General features: G+C 41.1%; 1 protein-coding gene and 1 non-coding gene across 2 annotated transcripts in view; both read right to left on the bottom strand.

Moving 5' to 3' along the window:
- Positions 1 to 22947, bottom strand: part of DGKB (diacylglycerol kinase beta) — a 633251-nt gene that overhangs the window by 223207 nt on the left and 387097 nt on the right. The gene's annotated exons all lie outside the window — the stretch shown is intronic.
- Positions 6474 to 6580, bottom strand: LOC118758185 (U6 spliceosomal RNA). Its single transcript, XR_004995578.2, has one exon. It is a non-coding gene; the product is annotated as a U6 spliceosomal RNA (small nuclear RNA).

The following is a 22947-nucleotide window of genomic DNA, read 5'->3' as shown; positions in this document are numbered from 1 at the left end:
CTCTCTCTCTCTCTCTTTGTGTGCATGTGTGTGTGATAACTCTGACTTGCAAATAAAAGAAATAAAAAGAAAAAAATAGGTACTTCTGTTTCCCAGGTTCTACCTGGAGCCTACACTGGAAAGGCTGACCGCTGGTAAGAGCTGGGCAGCAAGCATCTCCTTGCTCAGGACCCCACCCTGCCCAGGGAGCACTTCAAGTCTAGGCCCTAGCATCAGTTGAGTCTCTCAGAGGCTTTCCTGCACATCAGCCTTTCTCAGTCCACCTGCCTTCACTCTCCCCCTGGCTTTGATGTTTGCAAAATTCTTACATGCAAATCTCCATATCGGAGCCTATTCCCCTTCACTTCCCACCGCAACTGCCAGAAAATTTCACATAAAAAAACAGTAGACTTTGGGACTAGAGCTGAGTTTGATCTCAAACACTTTTCACTTAGCTGTAAGAATACGATCTTTTCAGTTTTTTAGGCAATTGTAGGGAAAAAGGAAAAGTAACAGGAGGTATTCTCTTCTGAGATATTGACATCCTTGGAGTTATGCACATGATGCTCTGCAAAAGAATACAGCTAATAACATGAGCTATTAATTAAGATAATATATTTATCCAGCACTGCAATTTGTCCTCCTTTTAAATTCACAGAAATTGAGGAAAATGAGAGAGTAACAGAGTTCCCAAATGAACTGAAGACTCAAGAGGAGTATAAAGCAGTCATCTCAGAGGCAAGGAGAGCTTCAGTTTCTTTCATTGCATCAAACACCTTGACACTCCAATGATTCACTCCCCAAGTAAGCCGCAACAGCCGGTGCTGCACCGATCCGAAGCCAGGAACCAGGAACCTCTTCCGGGTCTCCCACACAGGTGCAGGGTCCCAAAGCTTTGGGCCATCCTCAACTGCTTTCCCAGGCCACAAGCAGGGAGCTGCATGGGAAGTGGAGCTGCTGGGATTAGAACTGGCGCCCATATGGGATCCTGGAGCGTTCAAGGCGAGGACTTTAGCCACTAGGCCATGGCACTGGGCCCTCAAATGGAATTTAATGACCTATTTTTCTTATTAGATCGGCACATGAGGAGAATTCAAAATGTTCAAGAAAGAATGGAATTAAAACATATTTAGATGTTAGTGCAAAATAATCAAAATGCATGCTTAATTTTTTATAATCTGCATTTTCCATATACTGAGAAACTACAAACACAACATATGTAAGGTTTCAATTACACAGGACAAGATATAGGAATTGTTGTATGGCATTGTTAACATAATTAACCTGACTGTGTTGCGCACTGAACAGTTACAAGGGTAGAACTCATGTTACATGTTCTTGCCACTAAAAAAGGAAATATAATTTAAAATTTTTAAACACTAATTCCTGAAATCAAAACTCATTTCTCTGTTTTCAGCAGCACTGAATATTTAACTCTTCAAACAGGATGCGCTATGAAACAGATACAGGCTAACTATCCTATCCTACGAGCCGCGGCTGTAAGAGCTGCACCCATTCTCTGCGGTCGGCCTTCCTGTGGGACCTGGCGAAGCAGCAAGCATCCGAGCATCCGAGCATCCGAGCATCCGAGCATCCGTGTCCCTTCTCTTCTGGTCCTCGGCCACTCGGCGTGTGGGCCAAAGGGCAAATCATCATCCTCTTGCGCACAGTCAGTATTTTCTTTTCAAGGGACATTCAGTCACCGGATATTTAAGTGTTATCAGATCGCAGTTATTTTTAATTTCATTGTAAGTGATTCTCTATCAACTGACTTGTGAGATGTACACACATTTCAAACCGCGAAATTCATTAAACATCATTTTCTAAGAGCTTGACCTTTGCTGTAATTAGTGAAGTTGAGGTATTTTATGTTTAAAAGTACTAGAGTCCCAAAGAGAAGACATCATTTTTAAAAATATTTTAATGAACCTCAGAGTGAAATTACCTAGATGACCTATTAAAACCAGATATTATTTTTAAAAATGCATTCATAGCATCCATTAATTAGTAAAATTAATTTCACTTTCCTTAATGAACTTAACTAAGTTGGCATTTAGGATTTTCCTTCCGTTTCTGGGGTCTCTTTTTGCTTATCTGTGAATTTTTACAGGAAAGAACTGCAACCTCAGCAAGTAATAAATTTCATTTTTTATATACACAAAAATATTTTTCTGGGCGCCAATATTTAATGATTTATGGTGATGTACTTTATTTTTAAATTCATAAAGCAGCTGGAAAAACAGTAACAGGAACAAAACAGACCCAGCAAAGGGGTTCTGATCAAAAATTAAGCTGCAGTCATCAACTCAGTACCTGAGTCCATGAGGATGGCGCTCAAGGACCTTTATTCAGGACAGCAGAGGCAGCATAAATGCTCTCACCATTCGAAAACTACTCCTGCTTTAATGTTTATTTTGAGCTTCCTACACACTTAGTAGCTTACTGGTCTCTTCACTGGAAAAATAAGATTAAATCCTAACTAAGGAGCAATCCTAGTTCAATAGGAGCATGTTAAACACATTCCTTAAAGGTTCTCATTAGAAATGAGTCACTTGCCAGATGTGATTCAGTGTGCCATCTTTATTTAGCTGATTTATTATTTTTGATTGCACGCCTCCTAAATATGTTTCCAACCAACACGGTTGTGTTAATTTGCATCTGGAAAGAGAATCTTTGAAGAAAGAGAACTGTCTTCAGGATAGTTTCCAGTGACTTAAAAATATTTCACAGGGTCCAGCACGGTAGCCTAGCGGATAAGGTCCTTGCCTTGCACACGCCAGGATTCCATGTGGGTACCAGTTCTAATCCCGGTGGCCCTATTTCCCATCCAGTTCCCTGTTGTGGCCTGGGAAAGTACTCGAGGACTTGGGACCCTGCACCCACATGGGAGATCCAGAAGAGGCTCTGGCTCCAGGCTCCTGGCTTCGGATCACGTCAGCTCTGACTGTTGCAGCCACTTAGGGAGTGAATCAACGGACTGAAAATCCTCCTCTCTGTAGATCTGATTTTCCAATAAAAACAAGTAAATCTTTAAAAGTACATATTTTCTATAATTTACTATGAGATTTTTTTTAAAGTTTACTCTGTAGCCTACACTGTTTCCCGCCGCCCCCCCCCCCCAAGGATTGTTTTCTAACCAATCTTAGAAACGGACCATGAAAATTCCAGGGAAAGCATCTCACAGGAAAACTTGCTGTTCATTAAAAGAAACAGTAAGACAAAGAAATAAAACCTGGGAATGTAATAGTCCCCTCAGAATAGGAAGAATGAATTAAAAACAAAAAAAGTCTTTCATTCACGATTACTGCATAATGACGACCACTGCTGTGTCTCAGCACCCGGATGACGCGGCAGGCATTGCCAGCCCTGAAGTTGGGCAAGTCCCTATAACTACCGACGTACTAACATAAAAAGTGAGGGATGGGAGGAAGACCGATACAAAGTGGAAGGATTTCTGATTGCACTGTTCAGCAGAACACCAGAAGCACCAGGGTTATGGAAAGGGGCCTCCAGTTCTCTGCTCATTATCAAGCCCGCTGTCACTGTTCCTAAGCCAGGCTGATGCATACAGGCAGGAGCACAAAGCTTTCAGGAGCCTACCAATCATGTGACATTTGCAGAACATGCTAGAATTCATAAAAAGTATTTGTTATTTTGTTCTTATTTCCAACAAAAGAGAGAAACAAATCAATAAACGTAATGAATTGCAAACTCTCACTATAGGGATGCTGCAAAGCAGATGCTTATTATGTGTTAGCTGAGCATTAGTTACTGCCCCAACTCTAGGCAGCTAACACAGTCGTCCCGATGAAACCAGGAAGGGAGTGCGAGGAACCTCGTGCTGGAGTGCCGGGACTTGGAGCGCAGGTGGATTTCCATGAACTCCACTGGGAGGAGCTATGAAGCACAGAGGACAGCGGTGCCAGGCACGGGTTATCCCCAGTGCGGGCCTTGCAACAGCCTCAGCAAATGCTGGCAGCAAGAACAGGTTCCAACCTGGCAAGGTGTTCCTTAAAGGCGAGGATAATGAAGAACCGCCTAATTATCTTTGCCACAGCTCTCGAAAGGTTAACACGTTCATGTTCCCAAATCTAACTAATAATAAAGAGTGTTGCCACCTGAATATACATTCTAACCTTTAAGTTTCTAAGAAATTTCTGATAATTCAAACCCTGCAATAAAAGGGAAATTATATAATAATGGAGAAGCCCTACTTTTCTTTTCTTAATTCTTTTTTTTTTTTTTACTGAAGCCTTTTTTTAAGGTAAGAGTTGTCTCATATTTCATTAGAAATATAACTCACTGACATTATGGGAAAAGAATGTTTTAAAAATGACAAAGCAGTTTTCTTAAGGAGGGTCTGCTTTACTGTTTATTAATCTCCACACTGTGTTTTTTTTTTTACTTTTCTTGCACTAGACACATTTCTGACACAAAATATACACTGTCAATGTTTTCTCTTTTAAGTAGAGCAGAAAATGTCTAAGCTCAATTTCAAAGAAAATCAAGTATTTTAATAAGACAATACTTTATTTCTATTGACATATTCATACAGACTAAAAGACATTGAAATATAATACTTGATTCATACTTAAATAAAATATGCAATAAAATGATCAGTTATGTCAGGCCTGACGCAGTAGCCTAGTGGCTAAATCCTTGCATCTGCCAGTATCAAATATGGGTGCTGGTTTGTATCCTGGCTGCTCCACTTGCCATCCAGCTCCCTGCTTGTGTACTGGGAAGGCAATGGGGGATGGCCCAGGACCTTGGAACCCTGTACCCACTTGGGAGACCCTGAAGAAGCTCCTGACTCCTGGTTTCAGATTGGCTCAGCTATGACCACCGTAGCCATTTGGGGAGTGAACCAGTGGATGGAAGATCTTAGTCTCTCCTTCTCTCTATATATGCCTTTCCAATAAAAATAAATAAATCTTTCCAAAAAAAAGAGTTTAGTGTCTCTGCTTTGTTATGAAAAAAAGTCAGATATGTCATAATTAGAATTATGATAAATAAGCTTATAATAAAAAGTTTTTGATGGAGAGACAGGCAAATGAACTGTGCTCCCTCCCCACGTTGAAGAAGTAAAATCAGCCAGGACAGATGTAGCTTGTTTTGCCCCATTCCCTCGCTCACTGCTCTTTCTGTAGGAACACTGTCTTCACACGGCCACTCATCACTTCAAACAGCTTTTGCTTTCTGTGTTTCTGTTATGGATGTATCTTGAAAATAAAATTTTCCATCAATTTTAAAGAAAAAAAATGCTTTTCTGCAGTTGCACTTTATTTTTTTTCTTTTAATATTTATTTGAAAGAAAAATTAGTGCAACAGCCAAGTTTATGGCAAGATCAGATCCAAGCTCTGAGAAATCAATCCAGCTCTTCTATGACTGGCAGGGAACCAACTTGCTGAGCCATTAGAACTGTTGCCAGGAGTCTGTACTGGCAGGAAGCCGGAGCCAGGAGCTGGAGCCGGAGTGGAGCTCAGGCATTGCTAAATAAGATGTGGGTACATCAACCACTGGGCTAACCATCCTCCAAAACGTTAATTCTTGCTATTCAGGCAGCTATGAAATGACAACTTGCACTTTCATTGGCCACTGTAAATTAAACTGTCGGAGGACTACTGACTGCATCTGTAAGCCTAGCTCACAAACAGTGATTCCTCCAGACAAGTATATGGGGACAACTGATGGGATCAATAGGCTTATGGGAACTCCCCTAATCTCTATGTAAATTCCACAACCCCCTCCTCTCTTATGCTTATCTGACCCTCAGTCACTGAGGGCCTGATGCTGATAAGAAACTTGGGTTATTGGCCATCAGTCCGCAGTCCATGCGTAAGATTATCTGCCCTGTGCACCAAGTCCATCGCTGCAGGAGAGTGACCACTAAATCTGTGAAATAGATATGCCTGGGTTTATAGGCTTCTCCTGTTTTCTTCCTGCAGTGTTTAACCTCATAGCTTTGCCCATATTCCTATACAATGTCTTGTCTTCCTCGTTAAACTAACGACGTCTTTTTTATACTCCAAACAAGAAAGCTCTTTCAGTTTCAGCATTTTTATTTTCCTTAGCTGTAGTTCACCTTGCTCTTTTGCTCTTGTTTGATACATGAAAATTTTCAATTCTGATTGATTTTTTTAACCTTTAAACACAATGAATGATGTGTTTTTAAATCTTTTCTTCAGGTTAAACTCATAAATTTATCTGCCATTTATCTTCTAGGAAGTTAAGCGCTATTATAGTTCAATCTTTAGATCACTAAAAATTATTTTTATTTTTATGTGTGTATTTCTCTAGAAATAATGATTATGAGCCTTTTAAATATCTATACCAAAGCAAGTTATTGCATAACAAGCCAAGTAAAGCTTTTTTATGTTGACTCCGCTTTTGTTCATAATTTGCTAAGGATTAGCAAATTTTCAAGTCAGAAGGATACTAGATTTTATCAACTTGCCCTCAATTTTTGCTCCTAAATGATGCTTTTTAAAAAAAAAATATGGAAGCCTTCACGAATTTGCGTGTCATCCTTGCGCAGGGGCAATGCTGATCTTCTCTGTATCGTTCCAATGTTAGCATATGTGCTGCTGAAGCGAGCACCCTAAATGATAAACTTTAATAAATTGTTTTTAAACATGATGTAAGATTTTTTTCCATAATAAAAAGTCTAATATTGAGACATGTTTGTTATAAAATCACCTTTTAGAGGATGAGTTAGGTATTTAAATACGCAGTTAAAATAGTATACACTTTTATTTAATGAAGAGTTACTGAATTATTTTAGGTTTACTTTTATCCAGGCAGAATGACATACAAGAGAGGAGAGACAGACAGACAGCTCCTATCAGTTGGTTCATGCGCCAATGCCTACAATACCCAGGACAGGCGCAGGGCAAAGGCAGGAGCCAGGCAGCCCATGCAGGCCTTGCACACAGACGGTAAGGCATTCAAGAACTGCGGTCATCATCCAGTGCCTCCCAAATACACACCAGCAGATGCTGAATCAGATGCTCTCAGCGATCAAGATGGAAACCAGAAACAGCACAAATTACCCTCAGATACGTTCATGCTTGACATACATCCTGGATCACAAAAGTCATAATATTGAATCATAGTTGTATTTTGTGATTAAAAAAAAAACCAGCTCTGAGGGCTGGCACCTGCAGGTAAAGTAGCCACTGCAACACCAGCATGCCATGTGTGGGCTGCTCAGCTTCTTCTCAGCTCCCTGTTAATGGCCCAGACAATGCAACAAAAGTGGCCCGAATTTGAACATTCTGAACACATGCGGGAGACCCAGCGGAAGCTCCAGGTCGCAGCCCAGCTCAGTGCTCACCAATAAAACCCCATCTGAGACGTGAACCAGGAAATGGAAGATATCTCTTTCTCTCTGTAACTCCAAATTTCAAATGAACAATTTTTAGAAAGCTACAATTAAATATCTACAATTGCTACAATTAAATATCTCTATATATGTAATAATATATAACCGATATGATGCTTAATATATATATTTATATTGAGATTTGCTTATTTTGCATCTAACTTGATTTCTGAAATTAGTCTTCATTTTTCATTTTTCATTCTGTCTTGGATTTTTAAAATATGAATATTTCAATTTCAAAAATTGAATGGGGGAGGAAGCCCTCTTTGGTAATTTCAATATTGGCAACACACTATTCAAGCATTTATTTGTGTAAAAGACACAGTTGGAGAAAGAACTGATTCAGCAATTGCAACCATCAGCATGTGCATAAGCTGACTGCGGCAACGGACCGTGCTGGACCCTGTATTGGGAAGCACACACAAGAATCAGGTCTGGGATCACCTCAGATGAAGCTTCTAGAGGGATACCCCCAACTGAATTAATGGACGCAGAACCCCAACCATGGAGAGAACTGCAGGTTCCATGGTCCGACTGTGGAGTGCATGTGTCGGAGCTGGGCCTCCTCCATGGCTTAGATGGAGCAGTGGACAGCATATCCAGGTGCACCTGGAGGATGTGGCACTGCACTAGAGCCTAGAAGACGTCTGGTACCATGAGAGGACAGAACAAATTGATCAACCACCCCAGCCAAGTGCTGGCAGTGAAAATCTGGGCAAACAGAGACTCTAAGGTGCACTATGTCAACCAGTGGATTCTGGAGCGAGTTCACTGCGCTTGGAGTAGCAAGATTGACAGTAACTCAGAACTGTTGAACTACCGAAACCTCTCGAGCAGGACCCTCAGAGCTTGCCCCACATCAGGGCCCCTGGGGTGCTCTTGGGTCGCTGTCCTCCATCCCAGGGTGCAGAGGCATTTGGGAGCCTGGGTGTGGCTTCTCTGCTTGCCCACTCTCACCACACCCTTCCCCAGATATAGGAAGGAAAAAGAAGAGAATGTGGAAATGGTGATCCCACACACCTTCCTGTAGCCCTTGACCCTTACTGCCCTAATCAACTATCATAAAAAATAGATATAACTAATAAGCAAGATTTATTTACTTGAAAGGCACGGCCACACCCACACACACAAACACAGAGATTGAGAGAGAGAGAGAGACACCTTTCAGCTGTTGTTTCACTCCTCAAATGTCTACAACTGCCGGGGCTGGGTCAAATCAGGCTGTTTGGGGTTCCACCTGGGTCTCCCGGCTGGGTGACTGGGGTGCAAGCACTTGGGCCAACTTCTATTGTGTTCTCAGGAACATTAGCAGGAAGCTGGATTGAAAGCAGAGCAGTTGGGAGTTGAATCCACATTGTGATTTAAGGGGAGAGCAAAGTATGTTGCGAATTAACCTACTATGCCACAATGCTAAGCCCAGAGGCTGCTCTTACAAACGTCCACGGATGAATCAGAGGGTTCTTTATCCAATAGGATCTTATCTTTATCTGATAGGATCTTATTTTCTTTTGCTATCAGTTTCGTAAATAGTAGTTTTCCTGACTTTTTTTTTTAGTTTTTAAATATACTAGAATAAAATCCACATGAGAAAGTTTTGTATTTTTACTTTTGCTTCTATATTTCAGCTCCTTTACTGATTCTTAATATTTTTTATTTATACTCCAGATTTTATTCTACCTATTCATTACATTTTCTTAATAACTTTTTCAACTACCTTCAAATTTATTTTGGATCATCGTAATTTTAAAAATTTGAATGACTGGCTAATTAACATTTTACCTCTATTTGCTTCTAAAACACATATTTATAATAAAGATTTCTTTTAAATTTCTGCAATGAATATACAATAAAACTTCAGCACATAGTATCCTATGACAATTGATTTCTAATTTTCTTCTATCACCCTGTAAGTTTTTAAATAAAATCATGTGACTTGCCATTTCTAAACAAATTTTTATACATTTGTTTTTGTGCGAAAAGGAAGCTTACGCGATAACAAAATTATTTCAAAGAGAAGATATCTAAATTATGGATAATTTCCCTTGCACACACTGGGTTCCCGTATGGGCACCAGTTTGTATCCTGGCGGCCCCATTTCTGATCCAGCTCCCTGCCTGTGGCCTGTATAAGTAGTCGAGGACAGCCCAAAGCTTCAGGTCCCTGCACCCATGTGGGAGACCTGGAAGAGGCTCCTGGATTCAGATCGGCACAGCTCTGACCTTTGTGGCCACTTGGGGAGCGAATCAGCGGGCGGAAGATCTCTGTCTCTCCTCTCTGACTTTGCAATAAAAATAAATACATTTTAAATTATGGCCAATTTCATAAATCCAAATTGCTATGGAAACTCCTTTCCTCTCATATGCTAACCTATCCGTTCCTGAAAGAAGCACACTGGAAACCTCCTGAAGGGGAAGTGTGTCCGAGAGGAGCTCTGTTGCCTTTGCAGCAAACATGGTCTCTCTTCCTTTTAGCTCTCACATGATAGGTTCACTTATTCTCAGATCAGGGAGCAACAACTGTCATTTCTCAGAAATCTGGAGAAGCTCTTGTGCCTACTGTGGCTTCCATCCCTGATAATAAGCAGCTGGTCACTTCGGCTGGGTTCTTCTGAAGATAAAATCTGTGCTTTCTCCGGGACAGTGTCAAGGTTTCACTCGCCCACTCGGCAGCCTGAGGATAAATCTAGCAGATTTGCTTGTCTGGGTTCCTTTTGTCCTCTGGGTGATTTTGTTATCCTTAGGGTTTATTCATAGTTTATTGGAAATGCTGTTTGTCCACTTGCCATATGCCAGAGCTTTCATCCTTTGTCATTATCTTCTGTCGTCCAATCACACGCTTCTCTACTTTAAGATTTTTCTTCCCCGGACTGGGCTTTCAGCGAAGTAACCGCATTCCATATCAGACCGCGGGCCTGGCCTTGACCCCTGCCTCCGGCTCCTGATTCAGGAAGCTGCGTTGCTAGGTGGAGCTGCCTGGGATTTCACTGGCTGTCAGCCTGATGCACCACGGCACAAATCCTACTAATACTTCCTTTAGCTGTGTTCAATCCACTTATTATTCTCCAGCATTTTGAAAAATTTCAATAACAATAATATTTACATTTACAGTCACTGGATTTGTTTTCAACTGCTAATTTCTAAAGTAGTGACTCTCAAGTTTTCATTTTTCTACATTATTTAAACGTATTCAAAACTTATATAGTAACCTTAATTTATTTTATTTTGGTATCACTATATTTCGCTTATGTTTCTATTTAATACTTGCTCATGTGGATTTATACTTTCACACATTTTTCTACTATTCCCTCTTTCTTCTGGGATTTTATTTATTTATTTATTTTTCTGATTTGGTGGATGAGAATTTTATAAGCCCTGGTTTCAGAGCACATCCTAGAAGAATTTACTTTTTGTTCTGTCAGGTGGTCATGGTCAGGGATGACTCAATTCCAAGTGAACCCTTAACGGGGTTTCCTCAGATGTCCATGATGGGAAAAACTGCCATCCAAAACTCACATGAAAACCCAGTCTTCGTGGAATTTTCTTGCACCAATTTGACGAAGAAGCTGAAAAGGAAGTCTTTGACATTTCTTCTGAAATTTTCTCTGTCTTTTCATTCGTGCAGTTTGAGACGTTCAGAAACTGGGCTTTGGGCAAAGCTTCTTGTCAATCCAGTCTAAAAAGCCTGCAGAGCTTGTCTCATGTCCCAGGTGGAACAAATAAAATCCAGCTTTTCAGTACACTGAATTCAGAAGACATGCGTGGGACAGTTTTCCTGCCATTAAATTTAGCTCATTTTAATGTCCTCCCATAGTTTCTAGACACTGGAGATTCTTTTTTGTCACATATTCATTGAAAAAGCGCTTCTTTCCTTTGATCCAGCATTTCTGTTTAGTTTGATGTTTCTCAGAATATCTGTATTCTGAATTGGCAAGAAACGAAATACAGCGTATAATTCTTATTTTTGATTTCGCGTATGACATTTACTTTAAATATTGGATATTATGGGATGGACATTTGGTCTAGCAGTTAAGACATGGAATGAAATACAACTCCTGCTGGAGTGCTGGATTCTGAGAACTAACACTGTTCCTGATTCCAGCAATGTGCCAGTTCCAACACTGATGGCCCAAGTACCTGGGTCCCTGTCACCCACAGAAACACCCAGACCAAGTCCTGACTTTTGGCTTTACCCTAGCTCCAGCCTGATCACTGCAAGCATTTGGGAAATGAACCAGCAAGAAAAAGGTTTGCCTCTGTGTCTGTGTAGTCCTCTTTGCCTGTCAAAGAAAATAAATAGCCAAAGAGTTAACTAACTAACTAAAGAACTAAGCAAATCAAACAATTGCACTTGTTGAAAGTTAGAAATAACCACTTAGCTGGAAACTACACATGTCTATACATAAATATATTGAATGAGGCTGTCAGCAATTTTGATATTTTATCACTTCAATTTTCTAAAATTAATGTTCAACAAACTCTACCGCAATGAGAATAGTGATTTAATTACCTGCAAACTATGATGGGGTCAAGAAAAAAGTTTAAGACTTTCCTTTCCTACATATGTGAACATTTCTGTGTTCAATTTGACTTTTCCGTATGGTATTTATTATTTTTAGTTTTATTCATTCATGTTTTTAGGTGCTATTTTACTCATTTTAATGGTAACTATGTATGTGAGCTGATCCTTCGGTGAGGTTTTAATGTCATGTGACAATAGAGCACATGACAAAATGACAGGCCACATGCTCCTTTATACTAGGCTTGTACTGCCAAGTGTGTGGACTTTGAAGGTGAACTGTAAGAACCTGGATCCTCAGGTGCCGGGGCACCAAGGTGTGTCACAGTCCTCGGAAGACCTCAGAGTATCGTCCCGTATCACGATCGCTCCACCTCTGTTACGTCTATACTCTAATTTTCCTGAATTAGCCACCAGAATATTCTCATTATTTGCCTATAAGATCAAAAACAGAGTATGTTCTGGCCAGCTGGTTATCTGATTTTAGTATCTTTATTTATTAACAAATGCACTGAGTGTAGGAGGACCATTGATTGAATATCATTTGCATGAGAATAATTGTTTGGATACCATTTGTATGAAAACAATTGATTGGATATCATTTGAAAGCAAACAAGTGATTGTATATACAGAAGAGAGGTGCTTTCTCCCTAGGCAGGGAAATGGGAACTAGCCAACCAAGGCAAGGAGACTGTCTCTTGCTGCTGGGATGTAAATTCCTCAACCCTTCCCCACTGAACCTAGGTCACACTCAGTCCTTGAACGTCTGATGCTGTTAATAAACTTCAGCTGCTGTCCACCAGTGGGTGGTCCATTCCTGTGATTATCAGATCCGTGCCCCAAGCCCACTGCTGCAGGACAATGAACAACAGGGGATTACTTCTGTCATGGACAAATAATAAAAACGCAGGTGGGAGTTAACTATTTCTAAATTACAGGTTTATAAACTATGTTGATTTTTATGAACTGTTTCTTCCAACAGTTTCAAAAACATAAGTAGAAAAGGACTGCATTTAACCTCTTCCCCCTTGACTGAATGGTTTGAGTCAAAAATATTTTTAAAAATATCAAAACACGTACACACTAGCAATGGGCATAAAGAAATAACAAAACAGAGAAAAAAAGTAAAATTTTGACTTGAAAGATTGACAAAAATTTTTTTGAGAATTTTTTTTTTAAAGATTTATTCATTTGATTACAGCCAGATGTACACAGAGGAGGAGAGACAGAGAGGAAGATCTTCCGTCCGATGATTCACTCCCCAAGTGAGCCGCAACGGGCCGGTGCGCGCCAATCCAATGCCGGGACCAGGAACCTCTTCCGGGTCTCCCACGCGGGTGCAGGGTCCCAATGCACTGGGCCATCCTCAACTGCTTTCCCAGGCCACAAGCAGAGAGCTGGATGGGAAGTGGAGCTGTCGGGACCAGAACCGGCGCCCATATGGGATCCCGGGGCTTTCAAGACGAGGACTTTAGCCGCTAGGCCACGCCGCCGGGCCCGAGAAATTTTTTTTTGATTAACTTAAAATGAAAGATCTAGTATGGAAGTAACAGCGACTTCCAACAGTCATTTATGGCATCAGTTCTTCACAACTTCCTTATGTTAAGTTCCACACAATCATACAAACCACTCTAGAGCTTCATTACGGAGATTATTTGCAAGGAACTGGCGGAAGATAAATGAGTATCTAAAAACATTACAGCCATGATGTGTGTGGACTGATTTAATGAAATTGACTAAATACATGGAAATTCTGTGAGCTTTTAGGACTCTTTCAGCAAAAAACTAGATAGAAACCAATGCCCAGCACTGTATGAAAAGTCAAATCAACCCACGGAATACTTTCGAACATTTCAGAAAAAACAGCTGCAGAAATTTTGAACTACCCATTGCCCTATCTTGTTCCTTTAACCTTGTTCCTGCGCTTCTTTGTCATTAAGGAGGGGATAAGAACTTGTCTGTTCTCGAGCGTGAGCAACACTGGAGGAAATGAAGACCTAAATCACCTGATCTGAATCCCGGCATTTCCGGAGACCTTCCAGCCACACATTCATTCCCCCAACGGTCTGGTCCTGGCTGGACCTGGCTGAAACCAGGAGCCAGAAGTTTCACCCAGCTTTTCCAAATGGATGACAGGGATCCATGCACTTGGGCCATCCCTGCTTTCCAAGACACATTAGCAGGGAGCTGGACTGGAAACAGAGCGGCTAAGATAGCAACCAGTGCTCACACAGCGTTTCTTGTACACAGGAAGCAGCTTCACCTGATTAGTCAACAGCAGACCCTCCACTGTGCATTGTAAACACGCTTTCACAAGCACAGCCATGCTCCCTGAAATACTGTGCGCACTCACCATTATCAAGCAAGTATTCATCAATACTGAGGAAAAACAGCCAAGAAGCAACAGCCTCCAAAGGTTGCAAGAGTACATTTCTTACACTTTACTAAGTTTTCCTCATTTTTCTAAATTACATAGAAGTGTTTCACCAGAATGTAAAACAGAGAAAAGCACTAGAGTTAATAGGGAGCAGAAGACAGAGGAATAACGAATGTAAAATCTTAAGTCTTGGACACAGTGATTACCACTTGGGTTTAACTAACAGTGAGAACAAGATAAACTGAATATGAAGTCATTATCAGGATTAGAAATTTCCCAAGCAGGAAAAATAGAAACCTGTATATGAAAGACAAAGTGTCCTTGGGACTGATGCTGCAGCCGCACTTTGTCAGCAGCCCACACGGCAGCTCCACTTCTGACCCAGCTCCCTGCTGATGCTCCTGGAAAAGCAGCAGAGGACGGCCCGAGGGCTTGGTCCCTGCATGCCCAGAGAGATCCAGAAAAAGCTCCTGTCTCCTCATTTCAGTGCAGGTCATGTGGGGGAGTGAAACAGCTGCTGTAAACTTTTCTCTCCCTCCCTCCCTATCTCTCCTTCTCTGTAACTCCACAAAAAGGCCGAGAAGTGATTCAGTGATTCTTTCAAATACATATTACAACAACCACCGTGTACCTGGAGCAGCTGTTTGGCACAGCAGATGTCTGGAGAGTCTGAGTGCGTGAGCCTTCTGACCCGGCTGCCTACTACCCCAGGGAGAGAGCAGACAATGGCTTACACAGCCGAGTCCCTGCCGCCCACATGGGAGACGGCCATGCAGTTGCTGGCCCTTGGCTTCAGGGGAATAGATCAGATGGAAGTTCTCTCTCTCTTTCTCCCCCACCCTCTCTCTCATATGTCTGCTTCTGAAAAAGTAAAACTAAATAAATAAGATGTTAAAAGTGGTAATCCAGTCACTTTTAAAAAGTGAAAAGGGGGCAGCACTGTGGCACTGCACATCTGGCTTTGCACAGCTCTGGATGGCTGCTTCCCATGACCCAGTCTGGCTACTGCAGTTAAGATCCTGCATCTTGTTTAGGCATCGGGGGAGGCAGCAGATAATAGTGCAATTGTTTGCCTCGCTGCTACCCAACCAGGGACCTGGACTGACTTCCAGGCCGTTGGCTTTGCTCTGCCCTAGCAGAATGAACCAGTGGTTTGAAAAATGTGCTTCCGTATGTGTGTCTATGTTGCTCTACCTCTCAAGTAGATGAAAATGAGCATTACAGGAAGAAAAACACAGAAGTTTCATTTCTGCATCAAGCAATAGCACTATGTAAAAATGCTGTTTCCTGGATGCACTCCTGGCTAAGTAAAGATGCCCTGTACTCCTTTCCTCTTTACAGAGAGAAACCAAACACAGCTGTGTCCGGGAGCACTCCGCACTTCAGCCAGGAAGGACAGGAGTCCCATAAGACCTGGGGAAGCGGCACCAGCATGGAAAGGGCAGTAGCACAGTTGGAGCACCTGCCCTCAACCCAGTGAGGCCTGAGGAAGCCTCTTTTGTGTTCCCGTATTACCACTGTCTCTGCTGGGGTGGCGGAACAGGGCGCACTCCACCTCCACTACTTCCTGGGCCACTGGAGCATCTCTACACCTGCACGTCCCCAGGAGACAGGAGGGCACACTGACCCCACTGCTGGCACATTACATCCACAAACCATGAGGAACCAAAGCCAATACTGCTTGTCAAACTGATAACCACTGATAACCACAGCTCCAGAGTTTGCTGCAAAATTCATCTTGTAAAATTAACAGAGATGATGGACATGCTGCACATGTAAATCTCACTACATGCTCACTAGAAATATGGAAAAATAATAATGTTGCATGATAACCATCCAGTGACAGATCTAAAAGAAAAGGACATTGATAAGTAGTTGAAATGCATGATTATAAAGGACTCAGTGAAATTAAAGAGTCAGAAATACAGGTTAACCAAATCAGAAAAAAAGAAATGATTTATTTCATGAGTCTCAAAGAAATAGGAATGTTGAAAAAAGAACCAACGCATTTTGGAAATGAAGAACTCAATAACTAACTGAAAGAACAGTTTTTTGAGCATTGTTTTAAGATTTACTTGTTTGTTTAAAAGGCAGAATTACTGAGGAAGAGATAGAGATTGTCCAGCCCCCAGTACACCGCCCTGGCAGCAATGGCCAGGCTCAGCTGGGCTGAGCTGGAGCCAAGAGCTGCTTCTGGGTCTCACACGTGGATGCAAGGCCCAAGCACTTGGGCCCTCTTCCACTGTTTTCCAGGCACATTAGCAGAGAACTAACTGGATCAGAAGTGAAGTAACAAGACATGAACTCACACCCACATGGCATGTCAGCACTGCACGCAGTGGCTTTACTCTCCACCCCACACTGACAGCCAGGAAATGTTCAACTGAAAGTCTCAACAGAGTAGGTTAAAAGAAAGAATATTTCAAGTTGAAGATTAGTCATTTGAAATAGATCAGTTAGGTAAAAAGAAACATAAACGAATGAGACAGTCTTTAGGACATTCCGGGCGACAAATAGATATCTGAAAGTTGAAAGTGGGAAACATTAAAAAGGAGAAACTCCTAGAAACCCACACTCCACGAAATAATAATTGAAATCTCTCCAATATTTAATAACGAGATACAGAACCCCCCAGGATGCCATATAGACAGAAGCAGAAAACATAAACACATGATGAAATTCCAGAAGTAAGGAATTGGCTTTTTAAAAGTAAAAATTGCAAATCATAGACAGGATAACAACATAAAGAAAAAGAAATTTAGAGCACACAAACTCAGAAGGGAAAAAGGAGACATTACAACTGATAACACTGAATAACAGATGATCGTCAAGGAATACTATGAAAAACTACACCCACAACTTGGAGAAACCCCGAAGAAAGGGACAAACCTTCAAAGATGAATCACAAACACACAGACAATCTGAAAGACTATAAAACGAATAATGAAATTCAATTAGCAATAATAAATCTTCTCACACAGAAAACTAAGAATGTTTGGTTTCATTTTAATATTCTACCAAATTTCAAGCAAAAGCTAACACCAATACTTCTTGAACCATTAAAAAATAGATAAATGGATAAAACTGGAAGAGAAGGAATTGAGTTAAACCAATTCCATCAGTCTATCATCACTGTGATGCTGGAATCAGGTAACTCAATAGCAGGAGCAAACTTTAGACCAATGTCACTGATGACCATATATGTAAAACTTCTCAACAGAATACAAGGAAATGGTCAAACAATCCACTAAAGAATCATTCATCAGTGATCCACTGGGATTTAGTGCAGGATGCCAAGGTCAATCAACATACTCATATCAGTAACCTAATATATCATGTCAAAAAATGAAAGATAAGATCATATGATTGTTTCAGTGCATGCAAAGGAAAGCATTTCATAAAATTTAATATCACTTTATGATTAAAAAGTTTGTAACAAATTAAGTGTGAAAGAAAGACATTTCAATATAACAAAGATTTTACCGGCAAACTCCATAGCCATTATTATTGCAATAAATGGTGAAAAGTAGAAAGTGCTTCTTGTAAGATCTGGAACTACTTTTTTGAACCTATTACTGGAGATCTTCACAATTAGATAAGAAATAAAAATCTAAGGAATACAAACAGAAAGTATATCAAATTATCCCAGTTTGAAGATAACAAAATGGTATGTAAACAAAACCTAGAGACTCCATGAAATGACCACCACAGCCAATAAATGAATTCAATGAAGTTTCAAGGAACAAAATCAGCATTAAAAAGATTAGGTTTCCTATAGCTTAATAACAAACATTCAGAAAAAGAAATCTCTTTCACGGTAGTTACAAACAACATAATGAGGGATAAATTTAATAAATGAGGTATTTTTAAGTAAAATCCTAATAGAGAAATTGATCAAAAAAAAAAAAAAAACAAAAAGTGAAGATCTTCCAAGTTCATGGGTTGAAAGAAATAATATAATAAAGATTTTCTTAACCCCAGAAGTGTTTTCACAAATTTAAAGCAATTCTCATCAAAGTATAAATGACTTTCTCCAAAAAACTAGACAAATCAATCCTAAAGCTTTTGTGGAAGCATAAAAAGCTCTGAACAACCAATGAAATCTTGAATGAGAAGAACAAAGCCGGAGGTATCATATTATTTAACACATATGGCAGAGCTATGAGTATCAAAACAGTATGGTACTAAAATCAAAACTGTCATTCATACATCAGTGGATCAGAATGGAGAACTTGAAAATAAATCCACAAACTTGTAGGCAACTAACTCGTTTAAGAAGGAGTCAAAAATATGTATTGGAGAGAGAACAGTCAGTCACTTCATGAGGGAAAAAAAAAAAAACCTCTGTATCCGAACTGTAACAGAAGAGTGACACATCTAAGAAATGGCAAACGATATGAATTGAAACTTCTCAAAAATACAAACTTATAGAGCCATCAAATTCATGAAAAAATAATTGTCAATATCCTTAGCCATCAGAGAATACAAATGAAACACTTGATGTGTTATCCAATACCAGTCAGAATGGTGGTTATCAAAGAGATAAAAGGCAAGTTCTGATAAATCTGTGGAGAAAAGGCAAGTGTCATACTATGTTGTTATGCAAATTAGTACAGCCATTTCCTCAAAAAAACTAGAAACAGATTTATCATTTGACCCAGATATTCCAATGACCGTATGTAGAGAAAGTGAAAGCAGCATTGAAAGAGACACCTGCACTGCTTTGTTGACTTATAAAATACAACAGCCAAGATATGGAGTCAATCAAGATGTTCACCAACATAGCAGCGTGTTTAGAAAATGTGGTTTACATACACAACTGAATGTTACTTGGCCACAACAAAAGAAAGATAGCTATCCACAGCACCATGAATACCGGGTTCGTGAGCCCCAAGGGGGCATCTAGAGGGGCTTGGGTCGCCTGGCCCGCATCTGTTGGCCCTCCTGCACGGAGGGTGCCAGGTTTGTGAGCCCCGGGGGTGGGGAATCCAGCAGGACTTGGGTTGCCTGGCCCTGTTCCTTGGGCTTGCCTGAGTGTAAAAAAGGCAGAACAGAGGATGCAGACACTGATACACACGGAGAATATGGCAGCTCATTTTGGACCATAGCAGAGGTGGGACAAAACAGCAAATTGGACAACCACCCCAGCAGATGATGACAGCAAAAATTGGAGTCAATGGAGTCTTGAGGTCGACTATGGCAGCCAATGGACATTTGAAGGGTTCCCTCCTCTTTGGATCAACAAAATTGACAGCATTTCCGAACCACTCAAACCACTAGGTCAGAATCATTGCAGCATGTACATCGGGACCCTGGGTTGACGATGCATGGCGGTCCTCCATCCCTAGGTACTGGGACATTTGGGAGGCTGGGTGTGGCTTCCCCCTTTATCTCTTCCTTTCCCCCAGAGACAAGAAGAAACAGAAAATTGGGAAACAATCATTCCACTAATTTTTCCCTAATTCTTAATCCTTCCCACCCTGATCAACCATGTAATCATCATCAAAAATAAAAACAAAGATGAAATTGAATACAAATGGAGAATAACATGTTCAATGTAATGACAATCACAGAAGAAATATCTCACATTCTCTGTCATATATTGAAGCTAAAAAAAAATAAAATAATGGTAGTAGGGACTGGAAAAGGTGTGAGGAGAGAGGGCTTAAAGGAGCCTGGAAAACAGACCTGAAGTACAGCAGAAGGAAGGAGTGAGTTTGGGTGCCTCACACTGCAGTTCCACAGTACCCCACTGTACGTCGTATGAATAAGTAAGAGAGAGGAGCTTGAAGGCTAGAAATCAAAAGTGATGATAAAGAGATGGAAATAATAACTACCTTGATTTGATCAGTACATACACCAAGTATCTTACTCTATCCAAGAAATATGCACGAATGTTAAGGTGTCAACTGAATCTTTTAGTTGAGAAATTGGAAATGCTAACTATCCCAGTTCAATCACTATATAAATATGTACAATTTTAAAACAGTACTTCCTGACAACTCAAGTATGGTTTTGCACTTTATTTTAATTTAAAACAAAACACTGAGAATGATTTCATTTCAGTTTACATTTCTTGTCTTCACTATGTGGGATGTAACAGAATAAATCAAGATGAGACACTTTATTCTTTATTTTAAAAATGGCATTTCTCTTTTTTCTTTTTTTTCAGAATTGTTGTTCTCCAAAAGCTAGTCTGGTTATTATGCCTTCCTTGAAACTTAACTTCTTTTTGCCACAGAAATTTACTAGAATTCTAAGTCCTCTCCTAAGAGAATATCTACACCGGAGGGATAGAGACACAACTTACTTGCAAGGTCAACTTCGACCGCCGTACAGATGAACACAGCCTTATGACTGACTTTCACTTTTTCCACGTCACAGTGGGGTGAAATTGTTACACGTTTTTAACTTTTTCTGGACCCACTCTATGCTCTTGTGAGGCTGGGTGGCCGGCAGTGAGGCGCAGCACTCACGCAGTCATGTGATCACAGTGGCAGGTCCCTGACACTCCACAAAGCACTGTGCGGTTGCTCACGCAGTCATGTGATCACAGTGGCAGGTCCCTGACACTCCACAAAGCACTGTGCGGTTGCTCACGCAGTCATGTGATCACAGTGGCAGGTCCCTGACACTCCACAAAGCACTGTGCGGTTGCTCACGCAGTCATGTGATCACAGTGGCAGGTCCCTGACACTCCACAAAGCACTGTGCGGTTGCTCACGCAGTCATGTGATCACAGTGGCAGGTCCCTGACACTCCACAAAGCACTGTGCGGTTGCTCACGCAGTCATGTGATCACAGTGGCAGGTCCCTGACACTCCACAAAGCACTGTGCGGTTGCTCACGCAGTCATGTGATCACAGTGGCAGGTCCCTGACACTCCACAAAGCACTGTGCGGTTGCTCACGCAGTCATGTGATCACAGTGGCAGATCCCTGACACTCCACAAAGCACTGTGCGGTTAAACTAGGGCAGGATGGGCGTACTAAGCTCATTTCCATATTACAACAGTTTCCACTTGCACTGGGTTTATCAGGACACGAGCTGCCCGGAAAGCTGAGGGCATCTGTGAGGTGCAACACAAGGAAAGTCTGTGTCTCCTTGGCCCCTCATTTCCTCTCTTCCACACATTCCAACTTAAACTTTCTCCACATAGTCTCTGCAGTCTCTCATTTATTCAATGTAGCGGGTCTCATCATCACTCCTTGGACAGAACTCCTTCGGAAGTCAGTTTGGACTCCTAAGGTGTGGAGGAAATTCTTGAAATAGTAGACACAAGAGCTGAACAAACTTCCTGTGTTTTTGAAAAGCTGCAGCTTAACTCATGTTCCAACCAATGATAATGCTTTCTTTTCTAGGATAGTTATTTGCATATCCTTAAAAATCTTTTTTGTTAAAGAGCCTTATCAAAGTCTCCTGAGAATTTAGACAAACTGGCATACTTAGTTGTCTTCATCAGTTCCTCCTTTAATTCTCTGAAGGGGATATTATAGGGTAAAGAAGTATATTTGTTTCTAAAGATGTATTTATTTATTTGAAAGTCAGAGAGAGAGAGAGGCAGAAATAGCCCAATAGCCAGGTCTGGGCTAGGCTGAAGCCAGGAGCCAGGGGCCTACACCAGGTCTCGGCGGCGGCGGCAGTAACCCTAATCTTCGGCCTACCTCCACTGCTTCTCCCAGATCATTAGCAGGAAGCTAGATCAGAAGGGGAGCAGCCTGAACACAAGCTGCCGCTTGCTTGCTGTAGTATGTTGCGTTGCAGGTGGCAGCTTTACTCATTTTACCGCAACACTAGCCCCAAGGTTTTTGTCTTTATTTTATAAACTCACCCCGCTGGTCTGTATTGCTAGTTAGCACACAGGAGGCAGCAGAAAAGGATGCAAATTCAGAAAGTTATTTGGGAGATGGTTTCCAGGTACCTTCTCCCAAAGTTATGGCATGACACACCCATATCCTGTATCAGGGTGCCTCGAAGGCAGTCTAGTTTCTACCCACAATCCAGTTTTCTGTTACTGTGCCTGGGAGGCAGCAGGTGTTGGATCAGCTGCTCGGGTCCTTGTCCCTCTCACAGGAGTCCAAAGGGTGTTGGATCAGCTACTTGGGTCCCTGTCCCTCACACAGGAGTCCTGGATGGACTTCCTAACTCCAAACTTGAACCCAGCCCACCTTCGCGGCAATAGGTACTGAAGGAACAGAACAAGAAACCTAAATTAGCTTTCTCCCTTTCTATCACTCTGCCTTTTATATATATTTGAATAATAATACATTTAACAGAATGTTAAGACACAAATTTCTGTGTCCTTTTTTTTTTTTAAGTTCTCTGAGTTTCTTCCCCACTCAGTTCAATGTTGGCTGATTTTGTATACCAACATTTGAAAGTACCTGGTGTCAGATTCTGGCTACCGATTTTATCCAGAGAAACATAGCAGCCCATATAAAAATAATCCTAGGAACATGACCTCATCAAAGCCCCTCTCTAATCCATAGCTTCCTACTGTGATCCACAGTGAAAGAATCACAGAAGATTCATATCACAGAAAATTCATACCGGCCAAAAGACATAACTCTAGAGATACTTTTGTGTTATACAAATTCATCATTTATAAGAGGTTTTGTTTTTTAAAGTAAGTTATGAAATATACTTTAAAACATTAATGCATTTGCTTGTTTATTGTCTCAATCTTTGTCT

The sequence above is a fragment of the Ochotona princeps genome, chromosome 20, assembly GCF_030435755.1.
Source record: "Ochotona princeps isolate mOchPri1 chromosome 20, mOchPri1.hap1, whole genome shotgun sequence".
NCBI lineage: Eukaryota > Metazoa > Chordata > Mammalia > Lagomorpha > Ochotonidae > Ochotona > Ochotona princeps.
This window is presented reverse-complemented; position numbering and strand designations above follow the sequence as displayed.